Source organism: Pleurodeles waltl, chromosome 2_1 (assembly GCF_031143425.1).
Source record: "Pleurodeles waltl isolate 20211129_DDA chromosome 2_1, aPleWal1.hap1.20221129, whole genome shotgun sequence".
Classification (NCBI taxonomy): Eukaryota; Metazoa; Chordata; class Amphibia; order Caudata; family Salamandridae; genus Pleurodeles; species Pleurodeles waltl.
The window spans coordinates 664,705,123-664,728,738 of NC_090438.1; the positions used below are offsets into that span (position 1 = coordinate 664,705,123).

Sequence of the window (23,616 nt, forward strand, 5' to 3'; positions counted from 1 at the left end):
AAGTCCAGAGACTCACGGCTGATGGGGACTAAGTCGTGTTTATTAGTTCAATAAATGTGCTTGCAGCAATGGCTATTATAATACTTCACAGACAGTGAGAGTGAATTGTTGTAAATGGGTTGGCAGACATTACTGATGTACCGTCTGTTAAGGTAATACTTAACTGTAAGTGATGTAGTAAAATTGTTTTTGTCGTTGATTGGCCACAGATTTTCTGTTTTTCAAATTTATGTTTCTGGCATTTGTTGCTTCTGGTCACTGGAAGCGGTAAACACTTCAAACTGTGTGTGTTTTCCCTTGAAAACTAAATGATTGATAGGCAATAGTAAACTGGCATACTTGACATTTCATTAATTCTTCAATGGTATTGAACAAATACTGTAAAAGTGCTGGGAAGGTTAAAAAAAACAAATGTGGGTCAGAGTGTGGCCTTGTACAATCCACAAGGGAAACAATAAAATATAGCAGGAATACTTATAGCCATCACTGCTGAGGCCAGAACCTGTGGGTCGATACAGGCCATGGACTGTCCAATCATCATTCTCAGTGGTGCTGTGGGTGAGCAAATCATTGAGCCCACAGCAGGACCTACATGGGAGTTACTGGAGCCTCTCTGGTCTCCAGGATTGAACATTTCCAATAGAACTATTGGGGTGCACAGAGTGAGAGTGGGCGGTGATGGAGACAGGGCTGTTATCTGCAGACATTGAGGGTGGGATCTCTGCGGTGTCCAAATTCATACTTTAAGTGAATTAAAATGTGAGATCTAGAGGGAGAATGACGACGGCGGAGAGGCAAGAGTGACAGGAGAAATTCTAAATTTTCAAGTCCCGGACCTCCTCTCTGGCACACCCCAATAACGAGATGGATTATTACGGTGATGAGGCCTCTTAAACGAGATTTCTTTGCCACCTTCGCTGAATGTGCTCTATGTGTAAATAGATAAGATTGAGGCAGTCTTGACCTCTATGTAGAGGAAGATGGGGACCTTGTCAAACATAGCTGCAAAAGCCAAAACGTTTGCAAAGACTTCTGGACATCCTAGAATTGAAAGAAGGAATTTTAACAACATGCTACTTTCAACATCATCCAAATGGAGGATATATTGAAGGTCCTTAAAAATCACCAGAGGAGTGTCAACATCCAAGCAATATGGGGTGCCTTGGAGCAAGTGATGCAGAGAAAGTTGAGAGGTATTATGACTTCAGTAGGACACAGTGGGCAAGTAGATACTGACAAAGCCTATCCACTCTTCATCAACTCACTTCAAGGGCCTGTGATGGTGTAGTAGTGACTGTGTTGATTGAATTAAGGAAGGCCATGGAGAAAAATAATAATTTTGAAAGCTGCAATGCAGTTGAAGTAGGTAAAAGTGTCTCATCCCTGATACTAGACTTCAATCTATGGTTCACAGGAGAGCCTTCATTGACGTTAGGAAGGGCATTTTCAGCCATGGCATACATGCCATAGTGGGCCACCCAGTGAAACTCACAGTGCTCTATAAAGAAAAGAACATACTTATTTAAACACCAGGAATACGTTATGGCCTTTTTAGAGGACTTAGGAGAGAAAAAACTAGGAAATTCCTAAGGGTGTTTTCTCCCTCCTTTTGCCTTTAAATGTACTTCATTTCCAATAAAGTCCAGAGGGATGGCCAAAATGACTCCATGCTTGAGTCAGGTTGGACTTTTTAGGAAGCACACACAGCTGTTTTATGATCTTCTCTTCACTGCCCTTGTTGCTCCTTCCAGCTGAGACACCCCACTCACTGACATTCATCAACACAGACACCCCCACTCACTCACATTCATCCATACAGACACCCCCATACACACGCACATACATACAGATATGCATACACATACACTCGCAGACACGCACTCATTCCGCCCCCCCTGCAAACACACACCCACGCACCCAAACGCACTCCAGACCCTCCCCCCCTTTTGGATGCCACTTACCTCTTCCATCAAGGAAGATGTCCAGGAGGGGATGGGTCCTGGCGGTCTTCCCTCGCCACGATCACCACGCCAGCAGGACTTCGCCAAGACGTATTACAGCTCATAATACGGCGGGTGGAGTCCTGCTGATGTTGCAGTGCCAGCGAGGGAACCACCCCTGCACTGCCGACTGCCAGCACGACTGTTGGCGGCTTTCCATCTAAATAATGGGGGAAAGCAGCCAGCACTGGTGCTCTGCTGGCTGCAGCAGCTTCAGCGGTCTGTCAAAAATACCACCAAAGTCGTAATGAGGCCTGAGTCTCAGTGATATTGTGATAGGCAGGTACACTCCAAGAGAGAGAATGCTCTACTGCCTTGGATATTAACAGTAGACCTAGCTGGAGCCAGATTTTTGACTGTGGTCATGATCAGAGGTGCCTGTATTTCTCTGAAATATATTATTTGGGGCATATGGAAGAGTTTCTGGACGTTAGAGACAATCATAGTATCAAGAAAGAATGTATTCAACTTTAGGAAAAGCTGGCACTTGTTTCGGCTTATGAACAACTGGGTCATGGTGTTAATGATACCATGACTCCAGGGATTAAATTTTCCAGGTTTATCCTTCTTATTGCAAGGATACCACGCAACAGTTAAAAGAAGGGGTATATGGCCTTATGCAGCACTGTTAGACTACAGCATCCAGCCTTGACAGACTGAAGGGTTATGCGTGCTAAAAAAGTTTGGAAGTGTGAAAGTATTAACTGGAACAAACCATTTAAGCATACCTCATCTTGCTCACTCACGTGCCATTTATAGTGAATGCATAGGTCCAGGTTAACAGCACCCTCGTAACTTAGATTAGATATAGACCCCATTGGATTTCTTGAGGTTTTTTTTACCATTTTCTTTGAAAATCACACGTTTTCGCTCTCTAATTTTATATAATACTTGCATCATTGTAATCATTATATTGCAATTATTATTACTAAATAGGGACTTTTCTCTATAAAGTTTCTTGAAAATAATGTTGTTTTGTTGCTGTTGAAATATGATATACGCGTTTTAATAGAAGTTTGCCTTTTGAACTAAGTGACAAATGGTAAGTCCACAATTACTCATAAAACCTGCTTTTAATATTTTTAGGCACTAAAGTATTTCTTTTTTCGAGAGCTCGGCCACAGCTTATATCAAGACTGAGGCCTCTCTCTCCCATATTTATCAATATAGTTGTATACACTATTTTACTTTAGTATAAGAATGGCATTTAAAAGATGGAACATGGAAGCTACACAAAGTGCTCCTTTGCTTCCCAGCTAGGTTCACACTATACAAGTACCATTACATTTATAGATACATGCATGAATATAGAGGGCAATTCAATGCTCAACTTATTCTTTCTACAGTTTCTATTGAAGAGGCCTGTCCAGAGGGAACACACAATTTCTGCCAGAACATACACCTACAGTATTCCATTGAGCCCCTGAAATTAGAAAATGAATTCCATGTAGATGAGGGAAAGATTGGTCCAGCCTTTTTGACTGGACATTTGACCTTTATTTAGAGGCTTATATTTTTCATTTGTTTATTGATCGTGAGGTTTTTATGTATTTTGGTTTTAAATGTGTTTTTATGGTCAATATGTTTTGCTGCTGAATAAATATCATTTTGACTTTGACCTTAAAGGACACGTAAATCCTGATTGGCTGTGGACATCTGCCCCATTGCCTGCTTTAGGAAATAGAAATCAGAGCTGCCCCAGAGCTCACTAATCATCACTTAGGCTTGGACAACCATGGGGCTTTGTTGCTGCTGTCTGTCCTGAATGTTAAGCTAGAGTGCTGTCCACTTTTTCCTGTTAGAACTTAGCATAAAGGCCTTGATGAAGCTCTGCTTGCTCACCTTGCTACTTGTACTGCTGATCTTGTACTGTCTGGGAGCCTGAAGCCAACATAAGTGATGTCCTGCTGAGAGTGTGCTGCCTACTTTAGCACTACGCATTAGATCAAAAGCAGACTGCTGAAGAATCAGTTTCAGTGGCTGCCTGCACTTGTAAGTATCCCCTTCACCATTCCAACACCTCATTAGTGATGGTGACAGGCTCCCAAAAGGACAGGCAGCAATGACATGCATGTCAGGTGCATCTGCCTAACATAGACATTCATCTCTACCCAAAGGGTTTAGCAAGTGTATCTATTTAATTTTTTACACCGTTTTTCACCTGTTGTGTACAGTGGTTCATCAACCATATGGATAATCAGCTATCTATATCTATAGATAGTTGTGGTCGACTGCGTGTTCTGTGTGGATTTGGGCTTGTATTACCATGCCCATTTTGATACCCCGAAGGTCATTTACCAACTCTGAGACGCTATACCATTTCCTTGTGGGTACCCTTTAAACAAAAGTTGCCATTTTGCTTGCTTTGTTCCTCTTAAATGTTTGTGAACTTTGTGGATGCAACCCGTAAGCAATCAAAGAGAAACAATCTAACCTGTTTTGGCTCAAAATCTTTGACCCTTAAATTTGCTACAGTGTCAGTTTAGCATTCGTGGACGTGGACAGCTGTTGGTGAATTCTATGTTTTTGTATCCATACCAAAGTGTTTAGACAAGGCCCTGGATTCATTACTATATAATGTGTTTGCCATTTGCTTATATGGTTGATGGTTTCACACACAAGATTATCATTTTCATTGTTATATTGCACTGTATTGCTGTGTACATTGGTGTATTATGTTGATTCCATCTTTCTTCTGTTACTGTAAGTATACAATGCAAATGAGCTGTTAAAGTGTTTTGTAACACAATACTGGGTGGTCACTTATGTTTTATTGCCACTGTGATCATTTTGTTGTCCTCTACCTAGACATGGCCCACAATTCTTCCTGGAGGTAAGTTTTGGATACTCACCTACCTACAAGACAGACAAAAAGGATTCAGTAAGAAACACTCTATTGTGCAGACTTGAACACAGATTTGCTTAGGCTTTGCACCAGCACAAAGTGATGCAAAGTCTCTCATGGCATGCACAAAAGGTGTTATATGCTGAAACAACACCATATTCTTACTTTAAAAACAGCTTGCTTAGTGCTGCTTTGGATTGATTTACATCAGTAGAGCATTACTGGGATGGTTACTGGGTGGGTCAGCTCAACTACACACATGTTTTATGCAAAGCCCAAAGTATTAAGATAGCCAGTCAGAGCTTTGCATCAGAAATGAAAGCTTGTTGGAAACAGGCATAAAAAATGGTAAATGTGTTAATTTCTCTAAAAAACTGGCTATGCTTCCAGTACAAATCCTATGCTAGATAGCACGCACTCGCCGCAACACCATGTTTCGAGGTTGTGTGTAGAACAAGGGAGCCTGTTTTTGTGGTAGTGCAGCACCCCAATATTAGTGAATATTGCTCTTTGTTGTGTTTTCATACTTGCCCAACACAAGACAGCAAACTTGGTTGTTGATCTATGCTGTGCTATGTTCCATGTGAAATTAAAATCTGGCCTTTGATATCTTGAGCACTAGTTGCTAGGAACCCTGAGGATTCTCTTTTTTTGACAGCACAGTGTTCTAGACACTGACGTGCTCTGGAGAACGAAGCTTATGTTCACAATTTGCTGATATACGTAATACAAATATGCATATCTTAAATACAATTTATTTTTGTATTATTTTGTTTTTTTTTTACACAAGCAAGAAACACATCAACATTTTGTTTACCAGTGCTATTTATACATAAATGGAGTAGATAAATAGTGCAATATACTTTCTATTGGACGAGTTATTTGGAATATTTAAATGACAATCCATAAAAATGTTAAACTGACTATAGCATGAGGCAGAGATAAGATTGACTTTCTGGACCTTGAGTTTTACCTCAAAGATGGTAGAGTTCATAGTACCCTGTTCAGAAAAGTGACTGTCTGCAATAGTGTTCTTCATGCGTCCAGTGCCCATCCTAGGTCAAGGATAAACAATATTCCATATGGAGAAATGGTGCTTGTTCGATGCAATTGCAGTAAAATGGAAAAGTTTGATGAACACATGTAAGGGGTTAAACAATAATTTTTAGCGAGAGGTTATGGGTACAGGAGTTTACAAAAGGCAGAGAACAGAATTCATCGGGTGTCTAGGGCCAGTATACTGGGTAATACGGATCATAATTTGGTATAAATCACCCAGTATACTAGTATGAGTAATGATGCATATAAAATTCTTTAAAAACATTGGCACTTACTGTTGGGTGTACCCGGGATCAGAGAAAAAATTACCTCTAAACCTAAGGTAATATACTGTAGAGGCAGAACAATAAGAGACTGGCTCTGCACAAGCTATATAACAGACATTAGAGTATCTAATACATGGTTGTGTGAATCAAACAAGGGAGTTTACACATGTAGTGAATGTAACGTGTGGATATGGCAAAAACAAGATTAAGGAATTTTGCTACAATTCAGAATGCAAATACAGTATACAACACTATATTAACTGCAAAACTAAGTTTGTTACATATCCTATTGGCTGTGAATGTGGGCTAATATATGTTGGTAGCACTGTGAGATACCTCAAGACACGCATGCAAGAACATATATATCCTATACGCAGCAAAGACAATAGGAATCCTATGACTTTGAATATGGTTGAAGAACATGAGGGTATGGCTGATGTGCGGTTTCACGGCATTGACCATGTTACCCTGAATGTCAGAGGTGGTAATAGGGAATTGATGTTGAGACGCAATGAAGCAGGTTGGATCAGCCATCTTCACTGTGTTGAGATGGGACACAACACTGAAAATGAGTTTCACTACTTTTTTTTAACATCTCTTTTATATGATATCTGTCAATACCAGAGAAATACGCGCTCTATTGGCGACAAAAATGCAAAAACCCAGCAGTCTCAAAACAAAGTAATTTATGCATTGTGCTGATATGTTGTGGTTTAACCTTTTGCATTGCAGAGTTCAATCCTGAAAAGTATTTTTAATATGCTTACAAATACTGTTCCTTTGCAATGTATTGCTGCAGGTTTTCAGAGTGTGTTAGGGTGTGGCCCCTTTCCAGGGCCTTCCAGAGACTTTCCCTGCAACATGCCTGGGCGTGGTTCTGGGCTGGGCCAAGACTGTATAAAAGAGAGCCAGCCCAACTCCCAGTGCTCACTATTCAGAGGTCCCGGTGCAGAGCAGCAGCTTCTTCCTGAGCTCCTGTCCCGGGGGCCTATTTGGATCTTCCAGTCTTCTGCCCTAATCCTTCATTGGTGATCATTGTTCCAGGCGGTAAGACGGTGCTTGGACTGTCCCGACACCGTTATTTAGAATTTTCATATTCTTGGTTTAAAGTCTTAAATGAGTAATAGATTACTTGCGCGCTACCATTTCTTGACATTTATATGGTAGTTTACAAATAGGCAAGATGCACGATTTATTTCATAAAGGTTTGACTTTGTTATTCATTGCACGCTACCATTTCTTGACATTTACATGGTGGCTTAAGAATCGGCAAGACGAGCGATTCGTTTTATGGTGTTTAAACATTGTTGTCCATTGCGCGCTACTATTTCTTGACATTTGCATGATGTTTTACGAATTGGAAAGACGCACAACTCGTTTCATGAGCATTTAACTTTGTTGTTCATTGCGCGCTACCATTTCTTGACATTTTACATGGTGGCTTAAGAATCAGCAAAAGAAGCAAGATTCGTTTCATTGTACTTTGATCTTGTTATTTATTGTGAGCTGTTATTCCTTGACATTTACATCGTGTTTTACGAATCGGCAAGACGCGCGATTCGATTAATAATGATTTGACTTTGATATTCATTGCATGCTACCATTTCTTGGTATTTTACATGGCAACACCCGAATTGGCAAGACGCACGATTCTCTCCTCAAGTTTAATTCATGTTGTTTATTGTATGCTACTATTCTAAGATATTTATTATGTAATATTCGAGTTGACAAGTTATGTGATTTGTTTCCTGAATCCATATTGTGTTATTCATGGTGCACAATCCTTTTATGGTGTTTACTATATATATATATCTGCAATATGCGCAATTTGTGTTGAAACATTTTAAGAGTACACAGAAGGGCAGAGTTTCTAGATGCAATATTTTATGGTCCTAGTATACATTCTCAAAACAGGATTTATGTGACTGGTTTAAAATTTAGTCAGAATGTTTTTTCTGATTCTCATGTAAAGGAAAGTACTTGAATAAGAAAGTTTTCATTTAATTCATCTTGATTCCCCTACAGGTATCCAGCCATCTTGAAACTTAAACTTAACTCTTAGATTGTTCATGTTTTCAGAGTGACTAGGCTTAGAATCATAGTCTAGTATTGATTTCAGGAGATATAAATTTCATATTGTGTGTTCTAACCTTTTTCTTACTACAGGTCTCCTTCCTAGCTGTTCCCTTCCTAATCTCCTCTTCCCCTCTTGGACTCTCTCAGTCTCTGTGATTTATCTATCAGAGACTTGGAGCTGTTCAGTGGTGGATGTGTTGGGAACGTGCACAGACCCCGAGGATCTGGTGACTCTGACAATATCTCTATTATATGATATGAACATTTATCTTTGAAATTATGTTATTGTTCTGGATGACATGTGTTATTACCTCAGTCTGGACCATGCAAACAAATGCATGATGTTTACTATTAGAATTGTTCGCAGCTATTTTTAATATGGTGGAGAATACGGTTGATTTGAGCTAGGAAGGTTTTGAGGTTTTGACCCAGGATTACTCTTTTTGTTTAGTGGATACATGTAAATATGGGAAATGACATAGCAACTCTATCTGAACATGTGGGAGTGATGTAAAGGAGGATCTCTGTGGTGTAGTGTGTAATACAGCTCTCTTTGAATGTGCAGTACTGATGCAGGGTTTGAATCTCGTCTATTCTATGATTGGTTTCTGATTATATAAAATTTTTGATTTGTCTTTCTAAAATAATTTTGAGCAGTTAAAGCGACTTTTGAATATGTATAACAGGGCGGAACATCTTATATTGATCTCTGGCCGGTCTATGATTAGAATGGTTTTTAGCTGATTTCAATATGATATGGAGTATTGGCCCCATGAGGGCCTCCTGAGTAAATGTTCTTTTTTGTCACTATATTTTTAAGGATATGAACAAATTTAACTGAATGTTAGTTGAATGGCCTTTGGTGGAGTCTGATTAGCAGGTTTAATATATTAAAAAATGCTGATTTGAAAGGGGCCGTGGAATTCACTTTAAAAGGTTCAATCATGTGACCACCACTGAAGACTTAAATAGGAGTCGATTTGAGCGGGCAAGGTAATTTACTATGGTGCTTTACTGAGTGACTGGAAAGAAGGCTTACGAAGGGGATTATCATAGCGATTTAGATTGGAGTTGCTTTGAAAGTGGTGAGTCGGGACGTAAACAGCCCTTTTGTCCTTAGTCTCTGTAATTCATCTTTTATACTTGCTGGAAAGTATTTGTTAGTGTCTTAACATTAAACTGGGAAAATCCTTGCCTACTTTTGTTTTGACTGGAACATAAGGCAGCATTCATTTACGAGATACTATGGAGTGTTGCATGATTTATGGAGGGGGTTATCTCATGCTTAAAAGTGATGTTACTGATTTTGAAATAATTTGGTATTAGGCAGTAACAGGCACTCTATTATGTGTTAGTTCATGCAAATAAAATTGGTTTGAACTTGTTGGTTTAAACATCGTTTGATTAACAAAGAATTAGTGATGTTATATTACACTTTGACAAGACATGTCACTACATTTGAGATTCCTAGCAGTACAATAATCTTCACTATGGGATTGGTTATTCAATTTAGGGAAGCATTGTCATTTTGTTGTAATATTTAGGTGGTTAAGCAGTTATGAACAAACCAGTCCAACTTGCACCTACATTTCAATGCAGAATCGGAAATGTTTAGGCCTGCCACTGTATGTATCTCATGTTGAATGGCTCTTGGGGATGATGAATGGGGGCCACATCTCATACGATGCCTTGCAATGTTTTTAGGTGTTAATGTATGTCTTACAAAGGGACATTGTGACTGAATTTACTCAGCCAAAATTTAAGAAGCAGATGTATATGAAGATTGTAATGTTCCTTACTATTACAAAATCATTGTTGGTATGTAACTAGTCTCCTTGTGTTACATCTAGGGTTGGTATATGCTTATTGAATTCACCTTAGACATGATGTAGGGATAAGACTTCGAAAATAAAATAATGTTCAGCATGGTGTAGCTAAATAATAGTATTATATGTATCCCTTTGCTGCATCCTATGGTGGCTTATAATATGTCTAACAGACCTTTTCATTTAATCCCCCTTTTTCATTACAATCACTTCAAATTGGATTATAGTATTAAGGGAATATGGTTGCTCTCATGAGGGGTATCCATATCAAACAGCAGTATGAGAATATACACTTAATTAATGAATGCAATAATGCAATGATGTAGGAAATATTCGTACACCTAGGTTTTGGGGGAACTCTGTTTGTTCAATTAGAATTATGAAGTGGACCCATGGTAAAAAAAAAAAACCTGTTTATTCCTCATTGTTATGAGTCTTATGTGGATATTTGTCTTTTAATTCTAAATATTTATTATGCACTGAGGTGTTTTATGTCTTTTTAAATGTTGTTCAACGTGTTATTGAGGTGTTTAGGGTATTGCTTTTGATTCCTATCTTTGAGTAGTTAAATGTAGTGACAGTTGAATTATCATATGTTTAGGCTATGATGTTGTGTCATGTTATGAATGAGGAATACGTACATTGTATATATGTCTGCTTTACAGCCCTGAGGAAGTTAACTTGTGGTGAACGAAACGCATTGGCTGCTTTTCGTTGTAAGAAGAAAATAAAGGCTGTGTTGGAAGAGACCTGCTTGGATGTTTCAACTTTTTTGAAATTGTTGTTGGTGCTCTTCCAATTGTATTATATAGTGCAATATCATTGTTAAAATATAATTTCACAACCTAAATATCTTTTGTAAATCTCGGTTTATATTTTTATTTCTTTTTTCAGTTAGGAAAGGTTATAAGTAAGAATGTAAAAGCCATACAAAATGTACATACTTGAAAACACCCTGTCAGCAAACAATCTGCTTCATATAAATAACTCCTCATTAACTGGGTTTTTAAAAACAAACATTCTCTTTTAAAATGTGTCAGACATACAATTGTGAGGTAAACCTTTTTTGTGAGCCCTAACATTGGTATCTTGTCTAACATTATAATAGGACTGGATTGAAAAATAAGATACCTAACATTGTTCTTTTGACATAATAAACATTATGTACCCACTGACAGAACATGAGTAACAGTTTCCTGTACCGAACAAAAAAATAAACTTATGCATACTTCTTTTTGGGGCATTCTTCCAAGTTCCATCCAACACCAACACGGGAAATTGATGGAATTTAAAAAGTATAAACAACTCACATGAGGGAAAATGTACATGCTTTGGATATTTTGGAAGAACATCCAGAGAACAATTACCATACAAAATAATCAACTTTAGTCTTTATTTTTGAGCCATCATAATTGAAGCTGTTTTTATCAATAATGATTGTGTTTTTTTATCGTTTTGTTTTTACTTAAAATGCCATTTTCACCAGAAATGAAACTGGCGAAGAATCCACTAATACATAAAAAAACAAACACATTTTATCTAGACTAAAAATTAAGAGATTGCTCAGTTTTCATATCAAAGTTTCAACCTTATGCTGGCAGTGGAATGTATTTCCAAAAATAACATTAATATTTCCCTATGTTTTAAGAAAAAAATAATAGAAATGAAATTTTAGCTCCGTTCAGCACATATCAACCCTCCAAGCTTGGACATGGTTTCTCAGCCTCATTACTCAGATTATTTTTTATATTTTCTTCTCAGTTACAAACAATATTGGAGCATGCCCAGCCCTCACAGCTACATCCCAAAAAGAAATAACAGGTTTTGACATAGCAAAGCCATAAATAATTGCAGAACTGAGCAGACTCAGTAGGAATTATTAAAATTTATGATATTCTCAGTATATGACAGTGACAGGTTGCTGTGTAGCCATTTTAGTTATAGCTCCATGCACGTTATTTTAACACCCTAGTCCGCTGTGTACTTTAACCTAGATATATTTTATTCAGCTTTGTCTTATTATTGTTACAATAACCATTTTTACGGTCTTGTTTTATTTCTGTCTATCTAACTGTTTTTGCTTATGCCAGCGCTCTGTTCTCAAACAAGACATTCTTAATCACTCTGTGCTTCTTCCAAGGCTATAGCACGGTACATTGCTGGTGAACGTGGTAGAAGTTTAGTCTTCAATATTTGTAGAAAATACACATTTTACATAGGGACACTTTCTCAGAATATCAGCTGTGTTATTATAAAAATACTTCCTTGTCCCTTGCATGTTAGAGGGAGATTCCAGCCAGAGAACCACGACTGTAGGCTGATCGCCGAATGCTTCGCTACAGATGCTAATGCAGAACACAGACCGCAGGCCTTTGCTCAGGTATGGGGGTTGATGTAATTCCCAGGGGAACCTGAAGGGCAGAATTAGGGCTTAACATTCTGTGCTCTATCCTAGCCTAGGTAGGGATTAGTCTATCGAAAATAGTGACAATATGATAGGGTTATTCTTATGCTTCACTCTTCTCATCACAATTTTAATACTGTCATGTTGTGTCGTCCTGGATATTGCAGCTCATGCTTTGCTATCTAAGATGCAGTAATTTTATTAAACTCATTATTGAAACATATATTGCTTCTGGTTGTCATTTATATATGAGACTGAATTGTAAGTGAGAGAACCGGGTGAGACTTGATTGACCACGACTTCCCTGAGAAGCCAAGCATGTCATGCGCTCGGCTGCCCAATCATCGCCATCCTTTAATGGGGATGAGGCACTGCTAGTTAGCCGGAGCAAAACCCGGATTGGAGCGACAGGTGTCACCTGCAGTGGATTAGACTTAGGGGGTCATTACGACCTCCGCGGTCTTTTCGCAAGACCGCCGAGGTACACCCGTGCTAAAGACCGCCAGTGGTGTAGGTCTTCCGCGCCGCGTATTATGACCACTGGCAGCCCGCCGTCCTTTTTGTGTGGAAAGCCGCCAGCAGCCATACTGGCGGACGGTGGGAAAGTGGAGGTTGCTCAACCTCCACCGCCACGTTAACAGAACACCGCCCACTGAATCACATCCCATGATTCGGTGTGGCGGTGTTCTGGTGACGGTGTTCTGGTGCGGAGCTGCCCCCATGGATCCCGTCCCCTCCCGGAGGATCAACGGACAAGGTAAATTGATCGTCCGTTAGGGAAGGGGGAGGGGGGTGTTGTGTGTTGTGTGCGTGCATGGGGGTGTGCGTGTGAGAGTGTAGAGGGGGTGAGTGAGTGAGTGTATGCATGCGGGGGTGTTGTGTGTATGGGAAATGTGTGCGGGTCGGACGGTGTGCATGTCTGTGTGAATGTGTGCAGATATGTCTTGTCAGGTGTATATGTGCATGTTCGGGGTGTGTGCGTGTAGGGGTGTGTATATGTGCATGTTCAGGGTGTGTGCGTGTAGGGGTGTGTATATGAGCATGTTCGGGGTCGGGGTGGGGAGGGGGGTTGTGCCACCTTTGGGGGTGACAGGGGTGTGGGGTGTGGGGGAGGATTCGTGGGGGGTAGCGGGGGTGGGGGAGACCCCTATCAGTGCCAGGGAAGGAATTCCCTGGCACTGATAGTGCCTACCGCCATGGATCTCATGGCGGTTCCCAACCACCCGAGATCCATGGCGGTATGCAGGGTCCTGATACCGTCGGCGGTCTAGTGACGACCGCCGGGCTGGAGACCGTAACCTCCAGCTCAGCGGTCTTCACTGCCATGGCGGTCGGAATGGTGAAGTGGCGGGTGACCCATTCCATTTTTTTTACGCCGACCTGTTTGCGATCTTACTGCCGCTTTACCACCGACCGCCTGGGTCGTAATGAGGGCCTTAGTCTTCCACAAAGCGGGCGATTCTGCGGCTCAAAATCCAGTCGTCTCATTAGAATAATGAGAACCTACGTGACATGGCGCCGCCAACGTTTGGTCAGGCTCTAATTTTCGGGTCCTCCGGAGTATCTCTGTCTCATTATATATAATGACGCCTCAATACCGTGTATGGAGACGTCGGTGGTACTGAGGATTTCCACCCCAGCTACGTAGGCTATCCTATTTGCAGCTGGAGGTTGTTCAAGCTTGAACTTTAAAAGGAAAACCCTATTTGGTGTGCCTTCTCTGAACTTATAGTCTGTCTATAATGGCGAATCCACAGCAGGTACAAATAGCAGTTAATATGAGACAACCCCTAACTACACATTTATTAGCAAATGGCCTAACGCCACAGGCGGGGTCCAGTCACATTCGTGGTGGATGCCCATGCAGCTTATAGAACAGAACTTTTTTATTCTTGGGTCACATTTTCAGCAGTTGATGGGAACACAAATACATTTCATCATTATACATTTGCAAATGCGCCTGGACAATACAGAGCATACGCATATATAGAGATACCTTTATCTTATCAAGAACATAACAATTAGCATGATGGCGCCCTACCCCACACAATATTACCAGTAAGGTTAGGTCCTCTAAGTAATGATGGTCCTACCTGGCCTTTATTGGCCACTTATACACCATATCCTGAAGTTGCAAATTTAGCAGTGGCTGAGGTTCGTCGTTTATACACTGAATTAACAGCGATATATAGACGATTAGTACAATTCATAATGCAAACATTAAATACAAGCCCAGCACGTGCTGCTCCAGCACATCCACATGCAGCAACGCCAGGAATAAATCCTGCAAGTGTACATTCAGTAATGGGTAAGGTACCCGACAAACGGGAGGAAACTCCGTTTTGGTTAGCACAAAAGATGAATGCGCTGGAGGCAGTATTTCCCCATACGGGACCTCAGGATAAACATAGAATATTAACATTGTGCTTGCCTTTTGGGATGGTCCCTATAGTAGATAACTGTAATACCTGGTGCACAGTATTTGCCACGCTCTATACAACCACACACGGTACACCGACACTTGCCAATTTACCGGAGGTGTTGAAACAAATTCAAGATGAGGACAGGGCAGCCTCGGCCCTAGATTTGGGGATGCGATTCATGGGCAATTTTGCCACAGTTTCCTCAATCATTTTAAGCAACCTTAAAGGGGAAGCGGTTGCACTTACAGTGCGCACACGGCTCATTGACGTTCCGCAACAGGATCAGGAACGCGAGCTGCCTAAAATAATCGCAGAAACTTATTCAAGCATAGGTCAAGACAGTTTAGGGGCCAGACCATCTAAACCACAATTTCAGGGCAAATCAACTAAAGATTTTCCCAAGCAAGCTCCTGAGGGCAATAAGAAATGCTGGGATAAAAAACAACAAACTCCTAAAAAAGATAGGGGAGAATCTCCACGTATGGAGACCCCGCAGAACAGATATAATCTCAGAAATAGAGATAATATAAAAACGCCTGATAGATATCAATATACTGATACACGCCAATCTCGTTCCTTTCAGGACTCATCAGAAAAAAAAATAAGAGAGGTGGGCGATCAGAGCCAAGGACAGAGTACGTGAAAGCGAGACAGGAATCACAACGCTCTTCGGAGGTTTCTGTTAAAAAGGAAGAGAAACCCGCCCAACAAAAACCACAATTCAAATAGAAAAAAGTAGCAGCAGTCACAGTTCGACATGGCACTCAGGAAGAGGGTCCTCTTGAAGAACAAGAAGTGGGCTCTAGCACTGCTAGACAGTGCGGCAGAGGTCACAATAGTTTGCCGGAATCTTCTAGAGCATCTGGAGGTGAAAAAAACAGCTGATGACGTTATACAAGTAGAAACAGCGGACATGCATGTCCTGATAGGGTATATAAAGTAACGCTACAGCTAGAAGGAGACATTAAGCACACAATAGACGCAATCTTTAGGGATTGTGTAGTAGACATATATGGTGTTTTGTTGGGCAAACAAGATTAGCCACCTGAATTTGTCCGCACCAGCCCATACGGAGAAGACGTTATTAAGCCTTCCTTTTCGCCCCTTGTTCCAGAGGAACTCGCTGAATCCTATGCCATTGATTGGGCTTTGGCACAGGCCATGTAGGATGGGATAAGGAGTCCCCCTACCATGTAATTCCAATTAAAAATGAACCTCAACCACAACCTCAATATCCAATAAAACATGATGTAAAAGCACCTGTGAGAGAGATACTCACACAATTAGAGTACCAGGGTGTAATTGAACCCTGTGTCTCCCCAATGAATAATCCATTATTCCCAGTAGCAAAACCAGACCATTCTTATAGAATAGTGTTAGACTACAGACACTTAAACAGTCATACACCCACTTATGCTACACAAAACTCACATAGCACAGCACTAATGAACAATATAATGCAGAAAAAATACAAAACGACACTGGACATTTCCAATGGTTTTTTCTGCCAAAATATAGCACCTGAAGGTAGAGACTTAACAAGTTTCAGTGCACTAGGCTCCCAGAAACAATTCTGTTGTTTACCTCAGAGATATAAGAACAGTCCAGGACTGTTCGCAGCTCGTGTGACAGCAATTTTGCACGAGATTGATCCTGAAGCACTGTCCTATGTAGATGACATCTATCTTATGGATGATGAAATAATACAGCATCTAAGACGGGTAGCCCACATTGTTGTAGGATTTGCTGAATTTGGCTACAAATTAAATTTAAAAAAAACAAAAATTGCCTTCCTCAGTGTCCTGTTTTTGGGATATGAGCTATCAAGTGAAGGAAAGAGTCTAGCACCACAATTCTTAGAGAAATGCGCACAGTTACAACCACCAAAGGCGATTAAAAAACTCCAATCTCTATTGGGTTTTCTAAATTTTGGCAGAACTTACATTCCAGATTGTGCTACACGCATAGAACCTTTAAATGATCTGATACGTCCTGATTTTTCAAGTAAATTCTGGACAATTCAGCATACACGCATTCTTCGAGATTTGCAAACAGACATGCTTGCAGCACAACACTTACACAAGAGGGATAATAAAACACATTTGGTCATCAGAGTAATAGCTTGTGCCATAGGTTTCATCTATGTGACATTTAATAAAGGTGAGACAGTCTGATTGCATACAAATCACACTTATATTCAGCGGCAGAACAACGCTTTGCTCCCACTGAGAAAATTCTCACTGCTGTACAGATGGCTGTCATTAAAGAAAGACCTCTTGCCCAAGGAAAACACATTATTGTAATTTCTCAGATCCCAGCCCTAGAGGCTGTTACAAAAGCCAGCGTCCTGAACGCAAAAGCATTAAATCCACGTTGGATACAATGGGCTACGTCTTTGACAGCCACTGATGTAGACTACATCTTTGACCCAAAGTTACTAACTCAAGAATTTTTGCAATACGAAATAGAATACAGTTCCAGCAAATACATTGCAATTGTACAATAACAAAGAGTCATGTACACCGATGGCTCAGCACAACCTGCAATTGGCACAAAACACCAATATTCTGCAGCTTGCGCAGTCGTAAGTGGCTACATGGAGGGCGATACATTTTGTCCTCTACATACCTTTACGCAAACCCTAGGGGATTACACAGCACAGTTGGCAGAACTAAAGGTTATGCTGATGGCACTGGAGCACACGGATCCTGCACAGCCCACGCTGATTGTTTGTGATTCCTATTATTGTGTCCAGTCCTTTAATTAATACCTGCATTTTGGCACCAGAATGGGTTCAGAGATTCCAAAGGCAATACCATAAAACACAGACTTCTGTGGGGGGAAGTAGCAGATCTGAAAGAAACGCTACCAAATGTCCATGTTGTAGATACACTTTGACACCAGCGCATTGGGATACACATTGCTGGAAATGCATTGGCTGATGAAGCCGCAAAGTCAGCAGTGGCTGTGGCTGCTGTAGCTGCAGAGACTCGTTTGAGTTCAAAACCGGACGCAGACATATGGGCTGCTGTGACAGCTACGGCTGATGGTACCCCCTATCCTAATAGATTTCCAGACAAATATTCCTACTGAATGGGAGGTATGCTGAATGCTGAGGTTAAGATACCAGGCGTAGGGGAACGAGACATTCCAAATAGAGATATAAGATCACAATTGATTAAAGCAGCGCATGAGGGAGTGGCATCTGCTCATGCTGGTGTGGCGGCTACAATTTCGATCTTGCAGGCCCGTTATTGGTGGCCAGGTCTCTATAAAGAGGCCAAGCAGTATGTCCTTTGTTGTGACATCTGTCGACAAATTAAAGTTTCCACTGCCAAACGCCCGCCCCAGACACCCTTCTTGATTTCAAACAAACCATTACAATGTGTGTACTTGGATCATTGCGGTCCCCTAACACCGGATAGTGCATACAAGTATATTTTAGTAGCTGATGATTCATGCTCCAGATTTTTATGGGTCTGGCCACAATGCTCAGCTGACGCTCAGACTGTTATTGAAGATTTGCGAGTCTTTATAGGTACATATGCGGTTGCAGCTTTCCATTCGGACCAGGGCCCTGCTTTCGCCTCAAGGGCATTCAGGGACGCCATGGCTTCGTTGGGGATCCAACTCCAGTACTTGTCGCCATTTCCTCCCAAGGGAAATAGTGTTGTGGAGCGATTAAACCATGATTTAAAGCAATCCTTAACAGCCAGAGTCTTAGGTTTGGGTCGTAGTTGGCTTAACCACCTATATGAAGTCCAGAGAGCACTTAATAATCTGCCTAGAAGGTCCCTGGGAGGTCGTACTTCATATGAGTGCCTGTTCGGAACTTGAATGTATGTTCCGGATCTTAATGATCCTGGCGTGGAGGCAGCAGAAACACCTTTTGACATAAATGAACGTGTCACTGTCTTACAGGAATTGCAACAGTTCTGTGCTGATAATTCTTCTATCAGTGCTGCCTCCACAGGAATTAAGGATGTGCCTGTAACATCTACCGGCTGGATTCCCAGAGTTGGGGATCTTGTACATGAGAAAGTCACTGTGAAAAAGGAATTTGTCCCTTCTTATCAAGCACCAGTCCCAGTATTAGAGATACACGGTACCATAACTGTAATTTTACCACCGTTGGCAGGTGCCAAAGAAAATCGTTTTGTCTCCATCGACAATGTCAAATTACACCATGTGGCCAATCCTGCACAGCCCACCAAGAGGAAAGTCCAGTAGTTCTCAAATCCCTCTCACTACTGGTCAAGAAGTTCCTCTACAAGTTGTTTATACCAACACCGATACCTCTCCAAGCTTGGGGAGGGAGGAATATGATCTTGCATTGGTTCCACTAACATCACACAATACAGAAAATATTGACCGAGTTGACTCAACTCCAACACAGACGGATGGTGCTATCTATAGTGTCCCACCACAGGAAACACCAACTCCTCCACTGACCACGGCTCCACCATTTGCATGAACTGCTTCTGTATATTTTGCCGACTTCAATGATAACTTCTCAGACTCATTCGCCTCTTCGACAGCTGACCTGTCAAGAACACCTAAGCTAATAAACTGGTTTAAAGAAACATATTTTGTTTTTCCATGGAACTATCTATGGCTCTCTTTGACTGTCCTAACTTTCCTACTTTGGATTGGTTTTGTTATTACCTTTTTCTTATTAATACATGGTCATTTCCTTCCTGAAAAACCAACAGTTGAATCGGTGGAGGAGGTCTTAAAACCACATTTTTCATCACATAAGGTCCAAAGAGACTTATCATTTGTGAACATTTCCGCAGTACCAATTCCTGATGCGATTGTTTGGGACAAAGTAATATTTGATATATATGGTCCCACGGAAGTAATTCAAATACCATATGTGTTCAAGTTATCAATGAATGATATTGTAATACCAGGCATTGTTTCTGATGATTGGGATGTGAAAACAGTTGATTCTATGATGACTGAATAGCAGTATTATACTGTCTTTGAAAACGAAGATGTTTATCAATCCAAAGAGAATTATGGTGATATATTTTGCTATAATTATTATGGGCACCATTTCATACATAGAGCAAGCAGCCTCAAAACAGTTTTTAATTATACACAATGGGAACATTGTCTGAATCCACCACAGGGGAGTTCCAAAACATATTCTGAAAAGTTTACATATTTTTTTGGGCACAATGTAAAAAATGCTGATTCATATTATTTTAAGGTACCACCTACTAAGAATATACATATATTAATGACGAATACGAAATGTATATATTCAGAATCTTTTGTTTCCCGGTTTTCTATAGAAGGCTATGAATATTGACTGAAGTCGATCGATCTGAAAAGTGTATGGGGAACAAACAATTGGCAAATTAGGGGAAAGGAAGCTTTATTTAGAGCATGCCTCATTCCTGTACAAATTATATTTTTTAATGGAACAGTACAACAACCAAGTTGTTTAGGCTTAGCTAAAATTAAGGAATTAAACATGCCCAGTATACCTGCGCCTGCAAAGTTTCATAAATGGCAAAAATATACAAATGCAACTGAAGATCAGCTCAACGAATGAGTCCAGAATGGTACATTTAATGTTTCATTGACACGTCCTGGTGGGTGGTCATTGTGGCCAATAGATACCAATGGGTGTCATGAACGTTTTATCAAGTCCTTGGGGGGTTTTAGAACTAGTAGGCCGGACCCTTGCTATATATTATCCGAACATGTGGGTATAGTCACAACATATAGTATAAGAAAATTGTGCCAGCAATGGTTAAAATCATCCTCACTAGATGCGGTTAGAGAACACCTCAGTCTCCTGTCCAATAACACTGACTTACAGGACTTCCTGTTAGGCCCCAGAAAACACCGTAGGAAGCGTTTCTTATATGAAGTATATAATGAAATTTGGAAGCTTTCTCAACAAGAAGCAACTGCCCGGGTAAGACAAATAGACCAGGAAAATCTCAAAAAAGCATTAGCTGTAGTGGATAATGGGATTAATACCTTGTCCGATCGGATATGTACTTTAAATAATATCGTCTCTTCTGCTATAGACATTATACAAACAGATATGTCTTCTTTACACTATGGACAGAGTCAACTAAGGTCCATTATGCAGCTGGGTTGGACACTTCAAACGTTGAAGGTGAGTCGTGTTCCCTGGCAGCATGTCAGTACGAGGGAGATATTTTCTTCCTTTAGTTTAACGTGACAACAACAACTGATGGCTAAGAAGGAAGCGACTTATGTCATGCTTAACATCGAGAAATTAGAAAAGATGCTTTTTACTGTGGCTGAGATACAATCTGCTGAGTGGCTTATACATGGGGTCATTAATCTGCTTATTTCAACACTTCAATTCACCTCCTGTTTAAAAAACACATTCCGGTAGGCAGATATGAAAATCTGGGAGATAGTTACATTCATGAGGTGTCGGAGCTTCCCTTCTTATACAAATGCTTCAGTGGCATGAAAGAAGTCTTTCTTAGCGGTAGTGAATGCGAGACTTCAGTCAGCCATTTGATGGTTTGTAAATAGCTGTCCTTGCATGGGGCATGCAGTGCCTCTGCTGCGAACTGGGCTTGATTAGACCCATGTTCCAGGTGCTTTCAAACGGCAGCTACATCCTCCTCAATGGTAAAGACTGTTGTGGCATGCAGGCCAGAATATTTTACGTTGTTTCGGTCTCTAAGGTCGTTTCATGCTGCGGGAACGTACTCCCCCCCCCACTAAAATTAAAGAGGTAGCTGACATTTGGCCTCACATTGCTACTTCAAACGAAAATTTTGACTAGTTGAGCAGACTCAAGGCTTTACTGTTTCAAAAGCATGTTGCACTTACATCTGCGCACGAGACCTACACACTTCAGGTAGCAAGGTCGTCGGCAGAGATATAATAAGAATAATGAGAGCCTACGCGACAACATATTTATTTATTTTTTAACCTCGTCTGGAGAAGAACATTAGTTCCAAATAAGTAAATACTGTGGCAACTTAACACTGTTGCACTTCAACTACCCAATTTAACTTCAATTGAGGTACACTGGATCAAAAAAGGTTGCCCTTTAGAAAAGTAATTTTGACAGGTTTGTGGAAGTGCATGCAGCAAAAGTATTAGTCTTTCTATGAAGATAGATTTAAGACACAGAAAAAAAGAAAGTAGAGTCTGCAAAAGCTGGAATTAGCAATAGAAGTTTGTGTAACTAGGAGTGGTGCAAAATGAAGCATTCATTATAGTCAACCCTGATAAAGCTTTGTAGGTAAGTCTGTGTTTCTAATATTTTCCCACTTCAAGCGCACCTCACTTGTTTATAGACGTTAGATTAGCATCAATAATTCCTTCATTTTTGTTCACGTTATTGATCTGCAGTGCTTGACCTGTGTTAAAATTGACAAAACATCCACACAATGGACTGCTGACAATGCAAATACATTTTAATCCACAGTTGTTAGTATAAGACAGTTTGTGTCAGTGGCATGCCTCTTCAAAGTTTGTTTTAAAATGGATGAATAAGATCAAGCTCTTCTATAAACTGAGTCAAATATATTACCAGGGACTTCCTAGATGGGTCATAGAACAATGTGGCACTTACATTCAGGAAAAGTATGTGAAAGAAAGATGCAGTGAAAAGATGTCCATTTAACTGAGTTTGTTAAGAGAATACGTCTTAAGTCTTTATCTGGATGGAAATACTCAAATATGTGTAATTTATTTGTTTACATATTCATTTGCTTGAAGAATGAATATGGGAACAGAATTTACAGTACACAGGAGTCCCTGAACTCTCTTGAGGCTTCATGATGGCAGCCACCATCTTAGGTTGTTGGGTATAACTTCCCTCGTTAGTGCTAGACAATTGAGTTGCGTTGCTGCAGTCAGGACTCTTCTTTTATCAATTTTTGGTTTGTGTTGGATGACCAATATCATCCAAAACAGTTTACTGAAAAGCCTTCCATTGCACTAAGAAGTATACTGGAAGTCCGTTAATTTTTTTAAAACAAACTTCGAACCATTTCTGACTTAGAGCCTCATTTAGATATTGGCAGACAAGTTACTCTGTCACAACAGTGACAGATATTCTGTGCGCCAGTATATAAATCCTAATATTTTCAATGGAATTTAGATATTGATGGACAGGATATCCTTTACTGTTGTGATGGAGTAACTTGTCTGCCAATATTTAAATCAGGCCCTTAAGTTTGCAGCCAAAGGCTACAAAAGGAAATTAGTTTGTGAAATAATAGAAATAATTCTATGATCAAAGAATTTGTGATCAAAAGGCATCTATCTAATTTAAGTTACATGTGATGTTTAGCAAGTTGTACATGTGTAATCAAGACTAGGAAGTACAGAGTACAAATAAATGTTAAATACAAATAAGAAAAGAAGCTATTCAATATCAGAATGCACATATTATTTACGTTAGAGGTAGTTTTCCCCTTTTCTGGCAAATATTTCACTTTTATCAACCACTAACAATAAATCTCTTCACAAGATGAGGAAAGTGACTCCTAAAATGTGGCCAAATAATAAGTTCTGGATGTGACAAAAATTCTTCATGATGCCCCTGATTTAACCAACTACACCAGGGCACTACATCCATCACCTCTTCCTGTGCCACATGTATTTTTTAAGTAGTAATCAATGCTCCTAAAGCAGTAATATGGACATTTCATTCCACCACCGTGGTAAACCTGAGGGCTAAAATATTGCATCTGGACAAT

At 40.3% G+C, this 23,616-nt stretch overlaps 1 protein-coding gene across 1 annotated transcript in view; it reads right to left on the minus strand.

Moving 5' to 3' along the window:
* RAMP3 (receptor activity modifying protein 3) overlaps positions 1 to 23,616 on the minus strand; it is a 1,176,415-nt gene that overhangs the window by 726,775 nt on the left and 426,024 nt on the right. The gene's annotated exons all lie outside the window — the stretch shown is intronic.